The sequence below is a fragment of the Pogonomyrmex barbatus genome, unplaced genomic scaffold (genome assembly GCF_055798465.1).
Source record: "Pogonomyrmex barbatus isolate J1 unplaced genomic scaffold, ASM5579846v1 scaffold11, whole genome shotgun sequence".
Lineage (NCBI taxonomy): Eukaryota > Metazoa > Arthropoda > Insecta > Hymenoptera > Formicidae > Pogonomyrmex > Pogonomyrmex barbatus.
Window position 1 is genome coordinate 2,549,472 of NW_028297107.1, and position 27,815 is coordinate 2,577,286.

Consider the following 27,815-nt stretch of genomic DNA (forward strand, 5'->3'; position numbering starts at 1 on the left):
TTGCGCGCGCGGTTTTACACGCCCGCCTGAAAAACGCTTTTCAGAATTAGTCGTACGACTCGATATCAGACTTAAACTACGCGCGCGCGCGCGTCACGAAAACAGAAGCCAATAAATTCAGCGAGATAGTTCTTCGCAATGCTTTCTTTCCGACTATAGCCGACTCATGCCGCTTGCATCGTGTATTCCAGCCGGCCGAGCGATCTTTTTTGCGACCGAGAGAGGAATATTCTCCCTGCAGGACGAGAAAACGCGGAGCCATTGTTCTGAACGGCGAGCGTGGAAAAGGGAAAAGTGGAAAAAGACGTAACGAACAGACGCGACCGAAGAAAATGGATCGACCGGTCATTTCGCCCCTTCCCACCGTCCGCCCACTCGCCTCTGTCACCGCTGTTAGATGCTGAAAGGGTATATAGCCCCTTTTTTAGGGGATTACCTATACAAAAAAGGAAACCAGGGCAGTTCCTCGGCCCGTCCCTTTTTTTGTTTTTTAGAGAGTCCTTCGTATCGACAGATCGACATACACGAGAGTAGTAGTATCATGCGTTCAAATGGTGGTTGACTCGCATCGAAAGGGATAAAATAAAAAGAGGGTAATATACGCACACGCACACGCGCACGCATACATATCGGATAGAGAAAAAAAAGAGGGAGAGGGAGGATACACGATGGAATTTATTTCCGTCGGTGCTCGGCGTTGGACATCGGCGAATCGGACTAAAAATTTGACGAGCCGGAAATATCGGCGAAATGCAGACTTTTCACTTGCGCAAAATTATTTGCGCATCGGCGATAAAACATTTTCATCCGTCGAAAAGGAACGTAAAAAGTATGCCGAATGCGAAATGCATCCATGTCAAAAACATATAGGATGCGGATTTAAGCCATCGGATATATCGAGCCCTGCAGCCCGATTGGATATTTCAGTTTCGGAATTTTCAACACAAATCCTAATTACCAAAATTTGAAGCGCATTGAACGGAAGCGCATTTTGCAGAGTGCTAAAATATTGAAAGAATTAATTACAGTCCGGTTTCGCCGTTATCTGCAGAGAGCTTGCATTTTTATTTAATGGTGTGAGAAAGTAAAACCACGATATTATTATAAATATGATTACGGCTTACTCGCGTTGCAGCCTCACAATTTCATGGACGTGCATTAATAACGCCGCCGCTGCTGCGCGTTGTCCTCCTGGCATAATTCCATATTTTTATTACAAATCCGCGTATGCGTTCTACCATACATTACCACGAGCATCAACGGCAACGGCAACGGTTGGGGAAAATGCGGCGAGAGTCCTTCGATGCGCCACTCCGCAGAGTGCACACTGTATCTTTTATCCCAGTTTCCCTCTTCATCTCACCCCTTCATTTCTCCCCGTTCCGTACCTCTGTTTCTCTCTCGACGCGCGATTTAATTTAAGTTTAATGCGAGCCGGCGCACGTGGTCACGTACGTTCAACAATGGCGAAAGGCTTGGTATCCAAGTAGAGAAACGCATCGGCGAAATTCACGCCGACGCTTCCCGGGCGTCCGGCGTCGTAACTTAATCTACCGGGTGTCCCGGAACGAGATAGAACAAAAAGAAGAAGTTGTTTGCAGGGATTTTTCCTAAGGTACGGTGCAGTATCTTTAGTGTAATACGAATTGGCTCGAATTTATTGCTATTCGATACTTTTGTAGTTCCATTGGTACGAAGCTCGATTTGGGACCGGTCAAAAGTTTTACAGGGTGGAACTGCGGAATCACAGCAGTGATATAAACTTTTCTCTCGGGCGTTGAAACAGCTGGGTAATATTTGCAACAATTTGATATCGATAAAAACAGGACGAATAAAATCCAAAGAAGTATCGACCGTGATGCATTTTCCGTAGCGACACCCCATAGCGACGTCTAGACGCATTTCCTGTACACCCCATAGAACCACTTAAGTTCACGACTAACGCTTTAAGCGAAACGCTTTCGATCGACGTCACGATATAGGGAGCACGTGAAGCACGTGCGCCCCATGATAGCGCCGAATAAATATCCAAGTTGAAAAATATCGTCGATTGGCGATCGTGGGAGCGACTATTTTGGCGATCATGAGCTGACGGAAATTTAAGTCGAATTTGCGCGAATGCACTTTATTATCTCTATCACTTTGTATCTGTGAGCAAATAAATTACCTGCCTTTGCAGATGGTAGCAGTAATAATAATTCTGACCAGGGCTTCGTTATCTCTTAAATGTTCATAATATAGATAAACGGTAACAGCTATAACACATTTCTACGATAACAGATATAACAAACTTACATAAAAATATTATATATATATATATATATATATATATATATATATATTTCTTTTTTATTTTTGATATACATCAAATTTATAAGAATAGCTGCTTCTCGAAAATAGCCCGACCAAACTGTTTAAAAGTCAAGTTTATCGGTACCCTCTATCCCGGCCGTATCATCCATTATCGTACCGTGTGTTCAAAAAGTTTTTCAGGGGTAAAAGTGGCTTTTATCGCCGCGGCGCCGTAATCGTTCCGCTTATGCGTGTCGCCGGGGTGTCGCGAGATAATCACCTCGCGCGAAAATCTCGCGCGCCAGAAAAATCGCTGACGCGCGGAATGCGATTTTGTTTCGCGAGTGGCAACACGCTCATGGGACAAAATCGCCGACGGCTCTTTTGATCAAAGGCGCAGAAGCTTTTTCACTACTACTACTACTACTACTACAACTAATTTGAAAAACATCGCGCTTTTCGAGAGATATCCGAATGGTGAATTAAAAGCCGCTCGAATTATTAAGCCCTTCAATTCTGATGTAGTGAGCTTTCAATTTGAAAAAATGATTACTAAAGATTTCATTTTACGCTCAATCATCCGTATTTTTTATCTGAGACGCACAATTAAGAGAATTACAGGATATTTCGCATACGTCGCACGAAAGTCGGATTATCCTATTGGAAATATAGTGTTAACGGCAATTAATCTTGACATGCCGGATCTGACGTTAATTTTGATTAAACATTGATATGAAAAGAGATCCCCTCTTGATTTATTATTGTAATATTTACGTTTTATACGCGTCTCTGATATTTTCCAATATTTAACTTTTGACGCGCGCGGCGAATATCCGACGTGAAATAAATCTACTCAGAAAACTGCGCGAACTACGAAATGACTAGCCAACTATTCCACAATACCCTCTGTCAGACACCGATCCTTTCGTTCCTATTCTTTTATTTCCAACACGTCGCTGCAATAGCCCGCGCGATCCGATCCACTTGCAGCATTCGGTTGCGCCGTTATTCAATTCATCGCCGGATTCAATTACCTCTGCGCGCGATAACGGTGAGTAGAGGCATTTCCCCTGCGCACGTGCGCGAACACACACACCACACACCACACACACCACACACACACGCGCGCTGCAATAATCTCACTGTAAAACTCGGTCACGCGACCTAGATCAACATTCATCTAGTTTTCAACTTCGATACGACTAATAGCGGCGGGATCCCTCTTCGATCCGGCATTCCGGTGGCGCATTGACGCTTCACGTTACCTCACCCCCACACGTATAAAGCGCGTATAAAAATATTTACAAAGTTTTCTCCTCGTGTCTCTAAGTGGCCGATATCGCTGTAACTTTTATCCCTGGCTGTTATCATTATCTCGGCGAACGAATGGAACGTTGTTATCGCAACTTAAAGAATGATTCAATTTGCGCGACCTCGATGTCGGCTTTAACCTCTCTCGCTCTCGGGATCGATATCGAGTAACTTAATTTTCATTAATTCATACGCGCCCCCCTACGCGGTACTCTTGCGATAAGAGGGCGTCAATTTGCCTTGTTAAACCTTTATGCAGATCAGCTCGCATTCGATGAGAATACACCGGGACCACCAACGTTCGGGAAAACAATCTCTGAGCGACAGTCAACAATGGGTATTTACTTTGATGGTGGGCTACCGCTCGCGTACACCCGGCCCGAGTGCCGCTTGACCGAGACCGCCACTCTTTTTTTGCCCCGTAACTCCACCCCCAACACTCCATCAATCACCCGGTAATGGCAGCCCCTCGGTTTTTATTCCCGCTTATATACGCGAATGGCCCGCAGAACAATCGGATCGATGGAATTTATTCCTAATCGGAAATTTATTCTACGCATTCTCCGATGTCGAGTACTTCCGAAGGACGAGGGTGCTACTTCACTATTCCATTAATGAGTATACGTTTTATGCTGGGGTTTTACGTGTAAGTTTGGAAAGCGTAATGAAACATAAAAGTGAGAAATGAAGAAGGAGATGCCACGGGATAATTTATTTCGCGAGCCGACAAGCGATATTTGAAGGGAAGATCGTTCAGATCGATTAAACAGAGGCATCATTTATTTGAGGATTAAACCTGGAAAGAGTTCTAAAGACGTAATTAATTTTCACGAGACGAAAAATTTCAGAGGAATTTACGACGTCTTTGTAGTATCCCCTTGTATATTAAGAGTTGATAAATTGAAAAGTACGTGGCAGGGAGGAGAAGGGATCGTGATGATCGATCACCTTTTAAGATATATCTAATGCCTGATCTCTCTTCCTCGCGAAAGATAATTAACTTCAACCTTAGTACATACGGAGGAAAAAAATGCCTTTCCAATAAGTTTTATTTTCACGTAAATCCCACATAAAATTTTCCATGAGATAAAAAGATAAAAAAAAAAAAATAAAAAGGATTACTGCTCGCTGAGTGAGTCATTTACGCGCGATCATAGTTATACCCAGAACGCACTTCGGGGCGGAATGAATTAAGCGGTGAATGAAATTCCTGCGTGATTTCGCGTCGCACAATCCGAAATGTTCGCGTTTGCGCTCGACGGGTAACGAGCGCGATAAATACGCGACGCGTTTGGTGGACGAGCGAGCGAAAGAGAAGGGTGCTGGGAGGGGAAACAAAGCTGGAGCTGCCGGATACCCGAGGGAACCGGAACCGCGCGGATCGTGCATTGGACGGGCCGCGGTCGTCAAAACGCATCGGCGAGATAGCCCCCGACAATATGGCAGAACAAAACGGCTTGTGGCACGCCATGTCGCGCGCGCGCGAGCTCGCGCGAGCTCGCGGGAAAAGGAAATCCGAGTGGAGTTTGACAGCCGACCCGTGAAACCCATGATATGCGTCCGACATTAGCGACTTTCCCGCTCCTTGTACTCGTCGACAGGGAAAATAGATGAATGGCGTGTAAAGTGTAAGTGAGAATGAGCGAGAGAGAAAGAGAGGGGTAGGGGGAGAGGGGAAAGGGGGGGTGGGAGAAAAAAAAGCGGAGTAAAAGCTGGAGAGATTGGTATAGACATGGAGAAACAAGTAGAGTGAATGGAGTAAAGCAGAGTGAAGTGGAGCAAGTAGAAAAAGGAAGAAGCAAATGGATCGATATAACGGTCGGATAAATAGAGATCCTCACTAGAGCGAACGTAGGACAAACGTCGGAAGCGGATGAAAGGGTGAGGAAGAATGGGTGCGTGGGGAATGAGGATTTTATTATACCTCGGGGTCAAATCCCTTCAGCTGCGTGATGTGATCGCACGTATCTTCAAGTACATATAGCAAATGATTTACATATATAAATACGAAACATATGAAGTACGAAGTATATCGCGCTATACCAGAATCAGTTGAATTTTCACAGATTCGCAAATCTATATATAAACGCGTGCGATACGGAAGGAAAGAAGTAGCTCGCCGAGAGCTTTTCCGTCTGCAATGGAAGTCGGCAAATAACGTGAAATGAGGTATACGCGAGTCCCCCCATCGGGTCATCATCGTACAAAAAGGATATAGAGACTTGCAACTTGGCAGAGAGCTTATTGCCTATTGAGAATAAGACGAAGTTGCGGACGGACGTGAGCGGGGGGGGGGGGGAGTGAGAGACCGGCGGTAAGAAGCGCGACGGGGGGGGTTGGGAGGATCCCGATAAATCCCGGACTGTACGAGCGCATCGGAACCACCGCGGCGTAATCCGATGTAGCTACACACGTGGAAATGGACGTTGGCATATAGAACGGCGACCCGTGTATACACGCGGCCGGCTTTACGATCGGCGGACGCGGACGAGCGAGTCCGCCACTCCGAAGCCATAGCTACCATCCGGTCCAACTTTGTTCGACGGAATTGCGGGACGCACTTTGATGACGGATCGATGCGCAGCACCGCGAGCTGCGTCGCAGCCGGTCGCCGTCGTTCTAATGAGACGAAACGACGCGGATGCAATAATGCAACCGCGAAACGGCGGGGGCAACGTCAAGCAACCGACCGTGCCGGTTTGTTCCTCCTTTGTTATATATCGCACACCGTTTGTTTGTTTCAGCTAGATTCGATGATGGATTATTATATATGCGCTAAGGGATATGTAAACCCCTGCGTAGAAATTGGCTTCCGGGAGAATTTCGTGCGGTGTACACAGGCGACAATGCGAAATGCTCGCTGATATTATAGTGAAATTTAGATTCCGAAGTAAAAAATTGCCTTCGATATTTGAATTATTGTTGTAATAAAATAGTGAGTACAAGTGCGTAAGAATACTTACAGTTACTTAAGAAAACTTAAAATTTCTGAATAATCGCAATTTAAAAACTGTCTCGTAATCTCTGCTAAGCTCTGATTCCTTTTTGAAGTTAATCCGATGAACAAGCGATCTTGAAATTTAAATAACGGCGATCCTGTACGGATTTTCAAATCATCTCAGTATTTAATTGCGCGTACAGATGATCTCGGCGTTTGATAACGCCGATCATTTCGGACTTAATTATTATTCGAACGGTAACTTTGTGTGTTCGCCAATTAGTTTTATTTATATGCGATGTTTACTCAATTATCCTAATGATCGACCAGATCGCGGGCGCAAATTTCGTTTCGAGGCTTACCGGGTAAATGCTCGATTATGGATTTCGCATTTATTTGGCTCGAGTCGTTTATCAACGTCAACAGGGATGTGCGATTTTTGAAGCTTAACAATATTATCGACGTATCATCGGATTTCACGAAAGCGCCGATATAACACGTTATATAGAAATGGCGCTGGCATTAGTTGTTGAGCATTCATGCAATTTTATGATTAAATACTGCAAATACGATCTGCTCGAAATTTATTTCGCAAAATCATCATCATTTTTTTTTTCGCTGAATAACACACAAATTGCTTCCCTTTTGAAACTGCAATTGGCATGACGTGTAAAATAAAAAATGTTATTAAAATTTAGGAATGACTAAATTAAATTCACGGAGCTGCATAAAAATTTGGCATATATTTTACTTAGATGCGATTATTGGACATGACGATGTATTCCTCTCGTTTTTTTTCCCAACACTTCCATATGCGATTATCCTCCCTAATTTACTACCCCTCTCATACTTATCGCGGGCGTGTTCGCTGTCTGTATTACGTATATGTAAAACTACCATTCGTTGAAAATTCAGTAACCGGCGCTTTCGATAGCGTATCGATGTCGCCGGATATGCAAATCTGCAATAATCCAAATAGTAAATCACTGAAACTGGCGCAATAGTTTGTAATTGTATTATTGCTCCTCGACAGCTATAGCCAGATTTACAAGCCGAGAGAGGTATAGCTAATCCGTCAACAAGCTGGTAATGATGCAACATGGCCGTTAATAATCGTCCAGCCATGATAATAATTTACTGACTGATCGATAATTTCCACTCGGTGATCCTACATTTCGACGAATCTTCCATTATTTATTACAATTGCCGTTATTTTAATTATCTCCTTAATGCGCGTTTGCGCCTTCGATTTATTTATAGCATTAATATGTTATATTTATAAAATTTCATAAAGCGCAATTAAAACTGTGCAATATATAAAGATAATTAACATGTCCGTAATGAAACAACATGTGATATACTAAATACATTTATATCGCAATGCAATTTGACGGGCGGAACCGATATTTGTATCAAAAAGTCACGTATAAAATATCTGTAATATGCAATACGTTTATTTGTCAATCACAAATACAGATTTTTAAAATTTGATATTTTAATTCGAGTTTTATTTAGCAACATTTGAATATAATATTTGTTTATCGGTCAACGTCTTTGTTACGCTATATTCGTTTTATTTCGATTCAGCATCTCCGCAACTTTGGTTCGAGAGCGCTCGACAGCGCTCGGTAAAACGCAACCTGGGTTTGGATTTAACGTAATCCGAGGAAATTATGCTCGGAAATCGTGTTCGCCATTTGCCCGTAGAAATGGATGCACGCAGACACGTACCGAGCTTCATAAGCGAGTTACTGCGAAATACAAATGCATGTATGACTCAAAGCCGCGGTTCACGCTTCCTCGTCGACGATTCAAGATTTAATGCTACAATCGCTGATTAAATAATTTAAAAAAAATTATGAAATCCGAATACCGAGTGAAACTTCAACGTAATACATATTGCATAAAAAGTCCTTATTAAAATTCTTAGAAAAAAGAAATATAATAGAGAAATCAATCTTCTTAAAAGATTCACGCGCATGCTTACAGGAATGATTTGATAACATAAAATCATTTTCAGTTTAGAGAGTCTCATAACAAAGGCAACGATTCTCCATATTGTAGCATCATAATAGATTTATTAAGTGCAATATAGCTGTTCGTGAAATAGGCTGGAATCGACTGTAATTTAATTGATAGTTATCAGCTATATCGTACTCCGATCGTGAAAATCGGATTCAAGATTGTTACTAGAGAAATTCGGGGGAAAATAATGCGAAAAATAATGAGAAATCCTACGCGCATATTTAATACTCTTCCGAAAAGCTCTTTATATAAAAATTATTAGCTAGGTAAGTATTTTATTATCCAATAAATGTCAGGCAGGACAACACATGTTGATAAACTAAGTCCGACATTTCTGATAGTTTCAAAATCACAATTTTTCATATCGCTGTCATAAAAAAATCAGCTTTAAAAGATATTATTGTGAAAAACTATGCAAAGTGTACTTTAAACTTGAAAATATTAAAAATAAAATGTTAATTTATTTTATTAAAATACATAGTTGTATACTTCTGCATATATATAACAAATGTTTTCATATTTAACATAATCATTAATTTATTTTTATCATATTTAACATAATTTCTTAATTATTAAGTACTGCAGACGCATGCTATGCGTACGTTATTTATTTTCTAAAAATAAAATAAAAATGTTTTCTAAAATTTTCTAAAATTTTTATAAAATTTTATATAATTTAGATTTTATCAATCTGTGTCACAACTATGTACATATCTACTTCATACTATGAGCAATTTAATGTGACATGAAAAAATTAGTTACTCAATCACAAATCTTCATATATCAATATTTAATCGGCACACACGCGCACGCACGCACGCACGCACGCACGCACGCACGCACGCACGCACGCACGCACGCACACACACACACACACACACATACACAATATACATATTTTGCGCGCGCGCGCGCGCGTATGTGTGTGTGTGTGCAAAATATACAAATATAAAATATATGATCTGCTAATAGCTATTCTCAAAAAGAAAAAATAAGCGAAATCAATTATAAAATTAATTAGCATAGCGAGAAAGCGGTGAATCTTTTCAGTCATCTTAGGAGTAGTCGTCTTTAAAAAAATCGCGAAACAATCATATTTTTATATTTCCTTAAATATATAATAATAGTTAAATGTGTTACATACATTATTATGTATCTCAATAACTAACAAGATTTAAAGAATTTTAAGATTAATTATTGTAATCACTCGATAATTTATCAAATATTGTAAAATTCAAATTTTTCTTATAACTACAATTTTTGTATATCATTTTTATATTTTAATATTTTATTCCTAGAGTTTATATTACATATAAATTAGAATTACAAATGTATTTGAATAATAAAATATAAGATTTGTTCAATTTTATTGATATTCAAACATTCGAAATTGACATCAGAGTTTATTATTTTGAATAATAAATAGAGTCTATTATTTTAAATAATAAATTCTATATTTGAATATCGCAAAAATATAACATTGGAGTTATAATGCAAATTTATATGTAATGTAGCTTAACAATAATTAAAAATGATTATAAAAATTGTTATAAAAATTGTATTATAGAAGCTAAATAGTTCTTATATTGAATGTAATTAAAAACTGTTCATAGAAAAGTATACTTTAAATGTCACGTTTACGTTTCTTCTCAAAATTGATATATCATGAATAGATTGTAAGATAAATCGATGCATTTTTGATTAATAAGATAACATGTAGAAAAATGATGAATTAATTCTTTATATAAAACATTAATAGATATACAGCAATTTATAACAAGATTCAATTATTTTATTCCGCATTATTATCAACTCGATTATTAAACAGTCGAATCAATCTTCTTAAATCTTATAATATGTTACATGTTATATGATCTATTGTTTGGATTAATTCTTACAATTGTACTCATATGTTTGCACATATTTCACGATATCAGTACGATTTAATAACATGTCGTAAACGTTCACATGTTTTTTTGTTAGTTAAACTAAAGCTAAAACATTACGACGGAAATATTTAATAAACTCCTTTAATTATGTTTGAAAAAAATCATTCTTAAAGATAAAGTTAAAAGTTGTTGATTCCGTAAACATTTTTTACTCGATATACAGAAGAAAATAATAGATATTGCTGTCAGTTATAAACTTTTAAGTATATTTTCGGAAATGGAAGTCTTAAAGCAGCAGTTGCTCACAATTCATGACAGATTACGAAAAAGAGATGAAAGTACGAGAGGAATGTAATGACACAAACAAGAAATCAGAAGAATAATGCGAGTACAAGTTTTTAGTAGCACGACAGTAGCACAGTTTCCTTGTAAGTCATCGAAAATTAACGATTTACAGGTAAACATTAAAAATATTTTTTTATTTTTCGTGAACCAAAATGCAATGACAGATTTTCTTTACTATCAATACATCAAGAATTGAACATATATGTAACTTAAAGAAATCTTTTAATCGAAATAACTATTATAAGTATTAAAATGTTTTCATTTTAAATTCGTTGGAATTTTATCGACCTTATCAATTTATCAAATCTTTCTTATATATCAAAAATTATAACAATAACTATAAAATTTAATATGTTTATCATATTTTAAAAATTATTATATCATATATTTGACATATGTAATTTAAAAGATGTTACAATTTAAATATATACATAGTAAATTAGAATGAAATATTAAATTAGAATGAAATATTTTCATTTAATTAAATATTTGTTAATGTTACATTTATATTTGTATCTTTTTTAGGATGTAAATGAAATTAGTATGTTTAGTTCTCATGTTATGTTTATGTTTTCTCATTTGAATATGAACGTTTTCGAACGCAAATAATATATGAGCAACGGTTTCATTATTTACACATTTAAACAATTAGAGGATATATTTTGGATTATTGACCAAATAACATTTTAACTTAAATATTAGAAATGTTATAAATATTAGAATTAAATATATATGTTTAATTAAATCCATAAAATCTAATAAATCCATAAATAATAAATCCATAAATCTATTAAAATCTATTAATTTAGATTTGCTGTGTATTCTGTATTATTTAAATATCTTATGGTTACGAAGCAGTTCAAAATCAATAAGCGATTAAGCAGATTTTAAAATAGAGGAAAACAAATAAAAAATATATTACTTAGGAATAGTTTTGATTCTAAATACCTTAAATGCCCGAATAAGATAAAGAATACTTTAGACGAGTAATCATTTATTTTATATGTATTACATTTAGTAATGTGATTTTATGAACTAAGTAACAAATTTCTCACATAATTTGTTAATATTTTACGGATAATACTGTTAATATAGTATTACCGACGATTTATATATTTATTTTATTATTATTAAAATGTTTTTTATATTTATGCATCTGTGTTTTATTTTCTTCTATTCGCTCTTTTATATTTATCCATTGTTTTATTTAATATTCATGTTAAGAGAGATACTAAATAATATAGAGAGAATATTTGATTTAACATGATTATTATCCGATTGCTCGAATTTATATCAAATTGAATAATCCGATAATTTAATCAATAAATCCTCCCTATATTCGGATATCTTTATACTAAAATATATATTTCATTTATAGACCTAATTTATATGTACTACTTATTTTAACAATCATTGAAATCAATTAATGTAAAATTAATCTATATAATAACTTTTAGATAATAAAATATTTAAAAACTATTAATTAAAATATGCTTTAAATATTACGTTTGCATTGAATAAGTTGTTGTATGTACATGTATTACAAATATGCAAAATATTAATGTACTTTTGTAATATATTTCGTAATAAAGTTTCTATCTTTAAAAACTCGTGATTTATTTATTTAATCCGTAGTTAAACAAATATATGCAAGTACTTATTACAAATAAATAGAAATATACATTACAATACATTTTATTTTTTCCTAGTCACATTTGTTCATCAATTTTATTATGTTTCTTGATAGACTAAAATTTGATAGAAAAAGATATTATTTAATTCAATATTATTTAATTTTGTAGATTTTTATAACTTTTAATATTAAATTTTGTATTATAAGATTAGGAATCGAGTTTTCATTTGTATTATAAATCAAGGTTTTGAGGATATCGCGTATAATTTTTTAAATAAATCATCATTTAATATAATGTTTTAGCTTATTTAAAAATTAAATTTATTAATTTCAAAAAGATACTAAAGTGACACGCAAATTCCAATGGAAAGGTATCCATAAACATACATACACTTATATATACGTATGCACAAATTTTCATATAAACTTTTTGTATTATATTAAGTGTCCAAGCTTAATTTTGAAAGCTCAACATTATTTTTTTATGTAATCTACTTGTTTAAAAATACCAATTTTGTAGATACAGACTGCAGAATTTTTATATAAAGCAAATGTTGACATAAGTTTACAACTTTGGATGATATATTAAATGGTAAAAAGATCTAACTTTAAAAAGTTTCTCTTATTCTTGGCATGAAATTCACGCTATAAATATGTGTTAATACATGTGTTGTACTTTAATTATGGAAAAGGGTTTCTATAAAATGGAATCTATAAAAGCAATACGTATGAAAAGCTTTTACGGAAATTGTCACATTCATTCGGTAAAATAGCGATTTTAACATTCCTTTAAATGTAGAGTTTAAAAACAAATATTAATTGATATTTATTGGTATGTCACAAAATATTATGAACTAATATGTGAATCACGATGATTACGTTATAAATTAATGTATAAAATGGATGTATTTATGTAATAGAATTATGTATTAAAGATAATTAGTGCAAAATTACTATAAGTATAAAAGTACTTCGATAGTTAATATCATCTGTTAAAAATGGTAAAATTGTATAAAATAAAATTAATAAATTTTTATCGTTTTTCTTTTCTTTATTTTTAATAGGATAATAAAGAAATATTTGATAATATTATGATAACAATTCCAAGTTAAGTTCTCAATAAAACATAACAATACATAAATGTTTAATTAATAAAAATGAATACGATTCATTTCCATCATATATAAATATGTAGAAGACATAACATCATCAAGTCAAATTGTTCGCAAAATATCATAAATACTGATTTTCAAAGTCCAAATTTGTATACTTAATTTTTTTGGCAAATGCTTAATTTTTTATCCTCGTGCTGCTCATATGAGAACACGTCTTTTCCGAAAATTTTGAATGTTCTGGCATTTCATGTTCCTATTTACAAAATATCTATATTTGTTAAAAAGTAACAGTTAATTTTGATAATAAAAATATTGTAAAATCTAATTATTATTGCTGATTGAAGCTTTGTTCATTTAGACAAATGACATATATATTTCTATCGTTATCTCAAGTCTTATCGTCATCCGTGGCATTCAGTATCATTTTCTATCGCAGATATTGAATTGTTTTTAACTTTCTCGACTGCCAATTCAATCGGTATTGAACTACGGTACTTCGTATTCTCCGAATTCACACAAATAAATTATCAAATTTAAAATATACATTTTTAATTGCTTTATTATCATATATTTTATCTTGTTCAAATTATATCATAATTTATTTAATTATATATTTGTCAGAAAAATTACATGTAATTACATTTCATTAATTATAACATTTTAATCCAATGTCATTCTGTTTAAAATTATATTTTTTAGTATTGAATTTCTCCACGCAAAATTTTCATGAAATTACGGCCGCATACCTTCTCACCCCTATCTTCACCCTCAAGCGGCCGCGGGCGAAGAATAGATCGTGTTTGAAAGCGTTACGTTAATATTTACATTTGCCTATGATAGAGAAGCCTCGACGGATATTACACGCTCGATCAGCGTAACCCGTGATTCAAAATGAAGTCAATAATTAGGACACCATTCTGCCGACGGGAAAATAAACTAATTAGCAGCGCTTTCGGCATTTCGATATTCCGACCGCAAATTTCCCGGCAAGCTTCCCAGCTTTCACGATACTCGCTCACAGAGAAATAAAGTTGTACCAAATGGCGAGAGGAAATACGCGACAGACTATAAATAATACCCCCTTTATATCCCCCTCGATTATTCTACATCTAAAAAAGGGAACAGTCCGTTTTTTTTCATCGAGAGATATGGGAACGGAACGACGGACGGTTCGTCGAATTTCTCCTCAGGGGGTGGCAAAGAAATTTAGATATTTAAGTTCGTTCGCCGCATATATACCGCCGAGTTTCCCGAGTCGCTCGATGCGACTTAAATTATCCCAGATCCCTCGGGACCCCGGGGCGAAAAAGGATCGAATAGGTTAGCCGATGTGCCGCAAGCGTCCTCGGGGGGTGGCACTAAATTAGATAATGAAGCAGACTCCCCCGCTATCTAGCACGCCTGCTCGACTATGCGGACTGCCGGCTGAAGTGTATCGTTCCTGATAATCCGCCTTGCTTAACTCAATAAAAGCAGCATGGCGAAGTGTCGGGAAGTCGGGCTCCGCAGATTAAAAGCTGGTTCTCTTGTTACCGCAGCCACCACGATCGCGTCTAATCGCGCTAAATGCGTCGAGGAGTTCATTAATATTTTATAGATATACCTATGAATTATAGGAGGCGCGCGTTGTATCAGCGTGAATGATTTAATATGCCGTCATTAATCAGCGAGGACAAGCTCCTTACAAGCGCTGAATTATCCGGCGCACAAAGAAATATCGGATGAAGTTTACGGCGCCGAGTGAAAGGTTTATTACGATGTAAATTATATTATTAAGCGAATTAACAGAGAGACGCAAATGTCGGAACCGCGCGAGCGAAGCGAGGCGCGAGCGCGCGTCAACTTCTAACAACATTACAGCTACGAAATTCGTAATTAGGAGCGGACAAAAGCAGAAAATTGAACGCGCCTGGCGTGCATCGTTCGTGCAAAGGCGGAAATCCTCTTACCAAACTACACATCGAAAGATGGCGGCTCCCTCGCGCGACGGTGAGCACCGCAATTCCGCGTCGCATAAGTTTCGCGACCAAGTTTCGATCTGGTCGCCGCGAAAGCCGCGAGCGATTGCGATTCATGGTGTGTTTGGAATTCCACGTCGGAATTGTCTCCATTGCGGACGAGAATTACACTCTCTTTACCTGCCTCCCCTCTTGCCGCCTCTCGCTTATCTAACATCTTCGGAAAACTCATGGAAAGATCGTTTCGTTAATTGTCGTCGTTGCGCCAAGTTTGCCGGGGCTCGGAAGAAGCGGAAGGAGATCCGGAATTGAATCGTTAGGTAATTCGCGTCGCGCGACAAAGTGGCCGGATAATGCCTCGATGGACACACTCGCTTTCATCTTACGGTTCAACGATCGCGGTCTCAACCATCGTGGATGTCACATTTATTCCGCGACACTGACCTCTCGAAGCAAAGCTTCGCTTCACTTTTGATTTGGAGATATCGAGATTTTCATTACGGTCAAACGGAACATATCTCATATCGATTTATTATCAATGTAACGTACGATATACATTAATGACGATACTTGAAGCGGGCGATTTAAACTTTCATTCGTGAAGCCGCTTTTTAAACAAATAATCTTCTCTCTCTCTCTCTCTCTCTCTCTCTTTCTCTTAACAAAATGCATGAGCGCTCGTTGTATCCCTCGTCTCCGTCCGGCATCCCACGCAATGACCGCGATAAATATGGTAACTTCCGACAACCTGGACCACGAAATGGCTCGGTCAGGGCTTAGAACGACGCCCACGAAGAAGAAGTGTTATTGTCTTCGTGGGAATTAGCGGCGACTTAATGCCGGAAATTTTCGCCCCGCGGCCGACTTATTCCGCTCTCGTGCGGGTCAATCTCTCGCGTCTCAAGGCGGGTCACGTAACAACGTCGAGGTAAATCCGACCGACACTCTTCCGGCGTTGGCGAGAAAATTTCGAGGTGCGCATAAATTTTTTATGAGTTACGCCAAAGAGACGGGCAATTTTACAGATTGCGGTGGGTCACAAAACGACTCGTGAAAACTAAGAACGCGAAGCGTATTCGCAGACAACTTTGCGAAGATCGTCGTCAAGAAAATATCAGCTCGTCGAATAGATTAATAGGTAATTACTCGGCATTCTCGGTGACGCGCGAAAGCATCTGGGTGTACGATAAACGTCCATTACGGCGATGCCGCAAAATTAACTCGCCGCAAAGATTTTCTTTCAGGATGAGAAAACAATCTTGAGACTTCGAGATTAATCCTTTAAGAAGCTAAGAGCCTCTTTGTTAACTAATAATACGGAAATGGATGAAGGCTATCCATCTTCAGCGACACAAACGCACGCCTCATTAATGCCGGCTATGACCTCATCGATATCATCCTGAAGAATCCAGAGGGGACATCCCGAAATTAGCTTGTCATTCGGCTATTCATCGCGTCGAGACGCGTGTCCAAACGCACGTGTCCGAGCACTCTTGGTCCCCTCTCGTTGAAAAAAATAGATCGACACAATAACGCCGTCATGATGGATGCGAGGCGATGATCGAAGCGTCTCAAAATACCACTCGATCAGCGGATTCGCGATGCGAGATCGGTCGAGTGGCACGAAATTTCTGCTCGCAAAGGCGGAAAGAAGAAAAGAAGAGAATTACGAAGCCGAGTCGAAGAACACCTGCTTCTTCATCCGGATTATTCTCCGCAGAAGGCGCGCATGGAAATTGTAGTAATGTAAAAATGAGAGGATTCACAGACCGGTCGGTCGCTCCCTACTTTGAGCTCAAAAATATATTCAAATTAAATTTTAATCTTTAATGCGCTCTAAGTTCCTCCATTTTGATATTTAAATATTTAATTGTACTCCACATCGTTCTTCTATGCAAGTATTTCATTTCCATTTTAAATATTTTAATATCTCCGCCGGTACGCACCGTACATTGTCTCTGAAGAACAAAGATTAAATACCGAAAGCCGTGCGACACCAGGAGCTCGCAATTTCTTTGTAATATCTTCATTAGCATAATTTCTTTATCATAATACCTTCCCTATCCATCTATCTATTCATTCATCCACTTTACCAGAGTTAAGCTTGACACGCACGTAAAACATTCACACCCTCCACTACACCATTAATGCCCGCGCGTGTACACGCGACGACGTCGGTGTCGGTGGTGGTGGTGCCAGCGCCGGTGCCGGTGCCGGTGCCGGTGCCGGTGCCGGGAATCCCCGATCTACCCCTCGGGACGCGTGCACTTGATATCTATGCATGAGTCGGCGCACACGCGCGTGACACGCTTGAGCGTGTCGCGACGACACGCGAGCGCAGCGTGCGGAATCACGCACGGAGAGCAATTTATGTGTGTGTGTGTGTGTGTGTGTGTGTGTGTGTATGCGTCTACGAGTTAGCCAGTGCTCGGTGGTTGCAACGGGTCGGGGTGCCGGTTCGAGTAATAGTAGTAGTGATGGTAGTGTGTGATGTAGCCCGGGATCGATCCAGGGACTACGGCATCATCCTCCAGCCCTCAACGACCGACTCAACCCGGCCCTTCCATCCCCCCCGAGGCTTTGGGAGGGCAGCCACCCTCGCGCAACCTCCTCCTCTCATCCCCTCCTGAACCGCGCCCGTGCGCGCGATCGCCTTATGGAGCTCCTCTCTATCAGCCAGCACAAATAAAGCCTGCATACGGAGCGTGAGGCTATGCAAAGGGCTCAAACGGGCCTGTGGCACTCTGGAAATGGGAAAGAATGACTTCAAAGGGCGCTCAAGGGGATGCCGTGTCCCGAAGAAGGTGAGATGGGAATCAGCGAGAATCCCGAGCGATAGTTCCGCTGGTTTCAAGCGAACACTAGTCAAGTAGAGTGGTAGAGCTCTTTGTCTGTTTGGACTCGATCACTTCAACGAATTAACACGCAAAGTAAGTTAGCATGTAAATATAAGCACGTAATATATCAATAAATATTAGTATTATTAATAATAATAATTATAATTTTCATTAAAAAAATAAACTCAGCGATTAATAAACTTTTTTTAATAAAATTTATTTCGTTTTTATTTAGTTTAGTGTGGTATTTAATGTAAAAATATTATACGATAAAATGAATATAACAGCCATTTTTCATTTCGTTAAAATATTAAAAGCAATTTTCAGTAAAAATTACTGAATTTAACCGAATTTTTTTTACTACTACCGTGTAAAATATGCAAATATATAAAGGAATTAAAAAGCACTGCATTAAATAATAAATTCAAAGGTAGTAATATCGTAATGAAGTTTGAGGGACAATCTTTTTAGGGATTAATGTCTCGAGCAGCGAAAATGTTGAAATAGCGAGCGACGAGTCGATGGTCGGTTAGCCGCGCTGCCATTTCCTTTTGGTTGCCGCTTGCGGGAAAGCTCTCCGCGAAGAAACAGGAAAAGCTCTCCGAGCTTTTTGGCGTGAGAGAGCGGATGGCGAACGGCAGGTCTCTCGATCCGACAGGGAAAGCCCTCTCGTCAAAATCCTTGCCGACGCGAGCGGATACGAGCGCGCTTACGCGCGCGAGTGTGCCTACTCGACCAATAAAAGAATCGTTGCGAACGGATTCGACGGTTTCTCGATATGTAATTTCCCCCGCGGCGCGCAAGAAAAGAAAGAAAGAAAGAAGAGAAAACAAGGAAAAGAGAATATTTCCGCCGTTTATTCCGGCGAGTGACCTCACAAATGAGGCGATCGCGCGGCTTAAGCGACGCGAGCCGAGAGTTTATCGCGTTTCGACGTATCGAGTGCTTTAAAGCTGCGAATGATAAAAAGAAAACACTCGAGAAATAAATCGAAGCTAAAAGCGGAGCGGTAAAACGCGAATGTGGATATTTACCCATATTTGAACATTTTCGGGGCAATTGTGGCTACACGAATTTCTTTCAAAATATAAAATGAGATCGTGCGACAAAGTTAAAGGTAAGAAATTATTTATCGTAGTCAAGTGGTAACGACAAACGGGTAATCGTCAATTTAAAAAAGTAATGTAATTTGAGATTACCAAGCACCAAGATGGTGCAGCCAGCAGTCTAGCATGTTGTAGACAAGAAATGTTTGTGTGGAGCTCTAATGGTTATCCGCGTTATCGTTCCCCGGGTCAAGAACTAATGTGATTGCCGTCGAGCAGCCGGCGTAATAGTACATAATTCGACATTGTCGAGCGTTTATCGGCTTCAGCCACGAAAGTTCCGAACCGTTAAAATAATTGCGACGCGGAGAAAGAACGTTACGGGGCGGATCTCGGGAGAGGGGACGGGCGGCGGGGGGGGGGCGCTGCCGCGGCGGGGGTGCACGAATTCGCGGCCGATTAGACCCGGGAACGTACAATATCCTCTCGAGGAATCTAAATCAAGCCGTTGCGTGGCGGCAATCTCGTCGGTCGGGTAATGTGCGATTTGCGTGGAAACGAAACGCGATATGCCGCGTTTAAGCTCGGGCTCGGGCCCGAGTGGTAGTTTCTCGCGAGAATATCAAGGAGCCACGCAATAGTTTCCTGAGTAAAGGACTTCGATCTATCCTTCCGTCCTTTCCTCCCGGCCCCTCCTTATCTGCAGAACGTTTTCTCGGAATGCCATTTTATGGCAATCTGCCATCGCGAGGTGAATCTAAAAGCGACTGCAAAAGACGAATATTGCAATCGCATGACTCGATGATCATCTTGCTGCAATTTTTGGGATATCAATTTTGATATAATCGTCAATTCGATTTTTATTTATTTACTCCGCTTTCCATAGAGGGGAAGAACGAGCGAGAGCTCGACCGTGTAATATTATATTTTTTTTTTATTGATCAAAACGGCCGTACGATTGAGAAGGAAAATTCAATTAAACGCAGAACGCGATAAGTCCCAATTGACATTGACGCATCCAACCATGGATTATTAGAACGCTAGACATCTAGCTTAAACTTGATTGTAGAACATCCGCACACCCACACATTTCCGATATAACTATGAACTTTCCCGTCGACCTTCGTGGGAACTTCCGCGTGCAGTCGTCCCTACTTCGCGAAAGATTAAATAATGGGTTTCCGCGTGGCAGCTAATCAAATAATCAAAGGTCTTGGACCTTTGAACGATTATTCTGATGGCAGCTGATAGATAATATTCATGCCTTAGTCGCAGCGGCAAACAAAGAAAAAGAATGTCAAAGTGCCATAATTGCATGGATAGAAACACGTCGCTCTTTGATCATCAACTTTGTCTCGAGCGTCGTCTCTGACGATAAGTAAAGCTCGCTTCAAGCTCGCTGATCGAGCTTGAAGGTAAATAATTTCCCTTCAAAAGTACGCTCCTGTATCGAGAACACGCAAATTCATCCTCTATCCCCGATTTACCGCGAATTTGCCCTTTTGCCTAGCGAGCCGCGTAAGGCTTATAAATACAACTCAAATAAGAACATTTGCGACTGTAACTGACGCTAAGTGAAGCGCGAGTTAGTTACAAAGTTTTCCAAAAACATTTACAATCGTGTAGAAGCGCCTTAAAAAATTCAGGGCGCTCCCGCTCCCCAAGATAGACGCTTCATTATCAAAGGGATTACCTAAGATATCGGCTTCCACCGGCGGATACATCTCAAAATTCGAGTTACCTTGCGAATCGCTGCGAAACTTACGAGTCGAGAGTGCGGTTCTGATAGTTAATACCGGGAGATGCGGCGTGGCAAGCTAGTGGCAACTCTCATTACGCCTTACAAACACGGTATCCTGAACTTATGGTTGATTAGGACAAATGGAAACGGAGCATCCCGGCGGACCGCGCAACCCGCGCGCGCGCGCGCGCCCGTTATATGACGTGCTCGCGCTGTTGAAGTCGGCCTCGTTACAACCAGTGGCAAGGATAACGAACGGCCACGTGGCAGCTCTCGTCGGTAGGAACGGTTGCTAGGTGACGTGGTTGTACATCCCGTGGGAGTCCCCGTACGTCTTTCAGGATTACCACCTCATTACCGCGTGATTAGAGCCTCACACAGCGCGTCCTGAAATTTCTTTTTCACACTTTTTCACCCCCCGAGGAGAACGTTGTAAAATGAAGCGAACGCCTTACTTCGATCCATGACGCGCGGCGCACACGACGATACTGCACCCGATTATCATCTAATTAGGGTGCAATGCGCCGCCGCAGCCTAGCGAAGTAAAGTGAGAAATTTTCCCCTGCCTACCCTGTTCTTCCGTTCCGTCCCCGAGAAGATAAGAAAGATTTTATGGGGACGGCATGCTAGCGGTATTACGGGGGCAGGATGCAGCTCGTAAAAGCGCTCGTTAAGGTCTATACCGTGATTACGCGCACCCCGACATTTTCAGGACTGATCTTCATCGAGGGGGGATTTTCTGTAATCGGATAAGCGATTAATTCCCGCTCCGTAAACGAGAGCCTTGGGTGTCGTTGATTTTTACTAGTCGCGACGCGAAAGGATCGCGTTCTCGTTTTCATCTCTTCTGAGAATTTCTCAATTTTAGCTATAACGTTTTGAGGAAGCGGCATAAATTGCCGCCAGGAGGATCATGGTTTCATTAACAGTTCCTTGTGATAAACTTTATGCAAAGTAAAGAGCGTTTCAAGACTGGAAAATTTTTCACGGAGAGTGAAATAGAAAGCCGCGGTATATATTGTAAAACTAAACTAAATTTTCTCTTTTATAGCAATACATACATACGTATAAAATATAAATAATTTATAATTTTTCAGAGTTCATAATTTATGTTTTCTATTCTATTCACACATATTTACAAGTTTAAAGCGTACGTGCATTATTCTACTTATGAGCCGTCTCATGATAATAAGGACCTATTCAAGTCTTTTGCGGAGATCAAAATGAAGGATAAAGGAACAGCTTTGAGCTCCCTAGCATCCAGATGTATCCGATAGGAGGATAAAAACGAACGGTCTAATCCTGTGCACCGGTGAGCTCCTTTATCCTCTCGCGAGGACGTCTCCATCCATTTCTATGATAGAAGCGCCTTATGGAAACCCTCCGTCAGGGGATAATAAGGCCCGCATGCCAAGCACGAAGAGTATGGCATGTCGTTAAATGACCTCCTCGACTTTCCCTCGAAGAATTCCCTCTCTGTCTCCTTTTCCACTCGCCCCGACCACTCCGCTGTCAGCCCGGCTACCGTCGCGAATCCGTCGGAGGATGAAGGGAGGTGGTGAGTGCAAGAACACCTGTATTCCGACGAAGGATAACGATTATCACGGCACAATGCCTCGGAATACGGCGCGGCGCAATTTTTATGGAACATCCCGGTGCGAAATTCCACAAAAAGTCCCCGTCTCATGAAATTATATAGTGACGTTAAGTTATGTGGGATCTCCTTCATCCCTCTTGTCTCCGTATCCTGTCGACATGCGACAGAAAACAATACGAGGATATTGGCAGACGCAATAAGAGAAGAGTTGAAAGTCCGCATATATATATATATATATATATATATATATATATTTGGATAAATTTTTCCGAATTTTGATTCCAAGAAAAAAAAGAAATCAAGAACTGTACATAATATTTTTGATGTCTAAGAATCCAAAACTATGTATAAAAATTGGAAAAAGAAAACTCTACGACAAAATTGTATATAGCGAGTAAAGCAAATCAAGGTCTCGGAAAGCTAAGATCTTAGATTTTAAGAACGTTATTATTACTCGTTCCCGGCTGTGCGCATTTCATCAATGTTATACGCTCATTCAGGACACTCCATATACGGCGTATCATATTCTCTCACGTCCAAAGGGAACTCGGATCCCGGTTAAGCATTCCGTCGCAAGGTACACGTCGGCTTTTATGTAGCTACACGCTACTACCCCGGCAACCCTTCGGTCTTACGAGCCCTTTCTCGTCGTCCATTATGGGAAAATGGAGCGCGCGTGCTAAGTGTCGCGCAACATTTCCCCGCTTTCCTGCTCTAATGACTTCTAGCGAGACGCCGATTCATCCGAAGTTCGTTTAATAAGTGCTTTTTGTAAGTCCATTATGGGTTAAAGAGATGATCGGTGTGTTGTTAAATCGACATTTGCATATGTTCCCGAATGTAGAAAAATGAACGCGAATGTCGAATATTAAAAATTTACAAGACGATGAAAATTTATCATCAAGATTCAAAGTTTCTAAGATCAAATTTTTTTTTAAAAAAAGTAAACTTATTAGAAAAGTGCACGATATTTCAAAATTCAAATTGATATATAAGCTTGTGCAGCTGCTGACGTTCTATTCGCGCATTAATACTTAATATTTTCTAGGTTTTCCTTACTTCTAATCGGGGATTTGCCGACTCGGAAGAAACGCGCTGAATTCGTCTCGCAGGCTTGCGCGAGGCACATTTGTCTCCAGAATGTGCCGCGGGTCCTAAGGGATCCTTCCTCATCATCTACCGCCGACAAGTGGGTCGCACGTGCTGAATGTTACAACAAGCAACATCTCGCGGTTTTGCGCCTCGCTTGGCAATTTTGACGGACGGTTAACATTTTGCCGAATAGAGCGCGGTGAATATAAACTCAGTTGCCATTTTATACCGTAAAATTTCAATGAGAGAATGATATCTTAATTATCGTGCAATTTTTAGATATACTTGATCTCACTATATTATATTGTATTATACACACATAGGATATAACAGTTTTACTCACAAATCTAAAAATTTGATTGGATGTAGATCTGAAAATAATTTTATTGAACCATCCAAATTATTATATAAAACGTTAAAACATGATAATAATACCACGATCAAAAATTTTTGATCTTTTGACAATTATTTGGACATTATTTTGAAGGCTCAGCAAAATTATTTTCAAATCTATCTATATCTGGCAAAATTTTTACCACCAAAAACATTCTTTCCACATAATTGTTTCTCAATTTTACAACTAAATTCATAAGATCTTTTAAATTTAGCACCTTCAGAGGCACCTTAGTAGTCTCATAAACGGATGACCTTCCCGTTATTTTTGAAAAATTGTTTGTGATAAAAATTTATACTCGCGTTTAACAAGGCGAAGAGATCAGTATAGAATCGGATGACGAATTCTGAATGGCTGACTTGTCATGTTGAAGCCACGCGAGGCGATAAACGTCATGTCAGTCAAGTGGCTGACCCCACTGGGGTCATCGTGGCGTCAAAATCGATCGATGATGGCGTTATCGAGAATGATGACGTTGATGTCAATCTCGTCTGTCGAGGGATACGAGGCTATCGGTATCGGCCAGCGATGACGACGACAAGAAATAAGCGAAATCCGGAATTCCGGAAAAAGTTGCCGAATGATAATATGCTGTATAATTTCAATTTTAATTTCGAAGTCGCTCGAAGCCAGATATTTAAGTTCAGCAGGATTATGGAAAGAATGCCGGCATGAAAACTTTCATTAAAGAAAAATCTACTTCGAAATATTCAAAGGATCTGTAGATGGAAGAATGGAGCGACCTGTATTCGCTTGAAATTATTAATCTCACGATTTGCGAAATACCAACTTTACAGAATACTCCATCCTTATTAATTCCAGCATCATTTGTTATTAGCATAAATAAAAATTGATAGTGTCTCTTTTTGTAAAATATTTTCGCGCAATCTTCATATATACATATATATATGTATATGAAGTAAAAATAAATTCACTCCTTCCTTCTGGAATTCTTCTAGACAAGGAAATATATATCCTGGAGAGACAGCTCCCGTTGACATAACAGAGCAAGTATTTTCGCGTGTTAAATGGAAGCCCGCTTTCGCATATCGTTCCGCAATTACCTGCGACACGAAATAATAACGCACAGCGGCGCGTGCTGTTACATCCATTTCCTGCCGATTCTGGGATATAATCTCTCGCCATCGTGGCTTCCGCGATTAAGTAATGGACTAATGGAATGATGTAATAAAATAATGGGACGATCCGTTATATATTGGTTGACACCAACGTGTTAACGTTATGATGATAATAGCGGAAAATATATCGCCCTTTCCGCCTAAACTGTTAATTCCTATCGATAAATCACTTTAACTTGCTCTCCCTTTCTCGTTCGTTTCAACCCGCTGTTCCCACCTCTCTCTCTCTCCCCCCTCCCTCCTCTCTCTCTCTCTCTCTCTCTCTGTCGCGCATATTATGTCCCGTCCGACATGCGATCCTCAATTATTTTTAATTGCCCTAACTTGTCCTAAACTTGTTACGCTAAAGTTTCTATATTTTTATCTTAAATTCTCATTTATTCTTCTAAAAAGAGTCTCAGAAAAGAATTTATCAAGGACTTTAAGTTTGAAAATCGCTGGTAGAATTATTGGTATCGGCAAATTTACACATCCATTTGTCTTCACGGGGGGCATAGATACTTTCGACGCGTGTCGAAATATCGGCAACACCCGTATTATGTGTCCGAAACCGGAAGTCGTGCTTACGACGCGTGCTGAACGTTCGTGTGGTTTCCGCGGCCGTCGCGGCATTTACGCTCCGTTTAAGCCGCGCCCGTGATAACCGCTTCCCGTTGTAATTTGTGGAATCATCCCTTACTTCGCACGCTCGCGACGGTTAAATGCGACGAAACGGAAATTACCGAGAGCACATCACCGCCCCGGGTATTAATGCTTTAAGACGAAACTCGGAGACGACGGATGCAGCGAAATTTGACTTCTGTGAAATCCATATTGCGCGTTGCGTCTTCCTCTCGAATTTCGCAAACGGCTGTCGTACGCGATATAGATACGGCAATAAAAAAAAAAAAGAAAAAAAAAACTGTTGAAATAATTCTATTAAAAAAGGAATTGGAGAATCGATCATCCATATTTAAAGCAATAAACGACCGGTATTTGTTTCCGGATATTTGATGTCCGTTTTTAACGCGTTCTAAGCACTTCGGACGCACATAAATTGCAAATGTTGCAAGCACAAAAAAGTTTTCATGCCTATCGCGAGAGAGTAAAGTTACGTAACTGTCGTTGCGATTACGCGAGATTAAAAGGAACGATGCAATCGTAAAAAGGAAAAACTTTTCTTGGAGCGCATCATTTCTCGAACGACTCATACCTGTCCCGAGCCGCGTACTCGCTTTCTACGAAGAAAGCCATATCGATCAGTAAAACCGTGCTGGGAATCCCGAAAGCTGTTTGTCTTATATCTCCGTAATACGATTCGTCCGTAACCAAACAAAAGTAGTCTCGTGGTTTCGTTCGTTCGATCGCAAAGCGCACCGGCGACGTCGTCTTGTTTTCCACAAAACGAACGTATAGGATGTTATACGCCCGGATTTCACCTCCAGATGCAGGACTATCAAAGAACTAAAAAAAGTCTATTTTTGTCTTTGAATATATTGTACGATCAAACTCAATTCCGAAACTCTCTCGACGTGTATTCCGCCAGATTCACCATATATCCCGTAAGATATATTTCTCCGTGCACGATAATCGTAAGAGAGCTAACGATGAGTAAAGATTTGTGAAAAGAAAAAAAAAAAAAAAAGAAAAAAAAAAGATTAATCTTATTACCGGGAGGACGCTTTACAACGTTGCTGTTTAACGATAATCCTCGGCTACTTGCTTTTAATATCTCTCGTAATCATTCGCCCGCGTCTCTCTTATTGCTTGCTCAATGTTATTAGAGACACGGGATATACTCGAAGCAATCCGTATACACACAGAGCTCGTCTGTGGTTTTGCTCAATCGTGGGGCTTCCGGGCGTGACTTCATATTGCGTTACACCGAGGGTGAAATCTTCTCTCTCTCAGCCGCGGATATTTGCCGTCCAATAACATCTCCGGTATTCCCGGCGCCGTCTGTTTTTCCGAAATAACGAACGGGCGTTCCCCCTACACCTCGCGTCGCGGATCTCCTTTTTCATCGCTAATTACACCGGCACCGTTCGGCTGTCCTCTATAGAACTCATGTTTTCGTTTGTAATTTTTCGCAATTAAGGAACACGCGAGTTCCATCGAAATTAATATCGTAGTATCATTTTTTACAACAATAATTACAATATATACAATATATATATATATATATATATATAAAAGATGTTACAGTAATTTTATTATATCAGAAAAGAGATAAAAATGCTATTCAATGTATTTATCATTACGTAAATTTAGTTATAAAATTGGTTATAGTATTAAAACATATATTTTTTTCCGCGTGTTTTTAAAAATAATGATTCTAATGGATTTGAGAAACTAAACCGTTTTGACGAGCCAAAAAATTCTGAAGTTTTTTTTAAAAATTAAAAAAAATATAAACATTTTCGTATTAATTTATATTTTTATTATTTTCGTGTTTCAAAAAAATGAAACATTTTTAAATTATTG

General features: G+C 39.2%; 1 protein-coding gene and 1 long non-coding RNA gene across 5 annotated transcripts in view; one reads left to right on the forward strand and one right to left on the reverse strand.

The window, feature by feature from the left end:
- LOC105426076 (uncharacterized) overlaps positions 1 to 27,815 on the reverse strand; it is a 122,922-nt gene that overhangs the window by 45,279 nt on the left and 49,828 nt on the right. The window lies entirely within an intron of this gene.
- On the forward strand, positions 16,914 to 26,942 carry LOC148937708 (uncharacterized). Its single transcript, XR_016137959.1, has 2 exons — positions 16,914 to 18,436; positions 23,776 to 26,942. It is a non-coding gene; the product is annotated as an uncharacterized LOC148937708 (long non-coding RNA).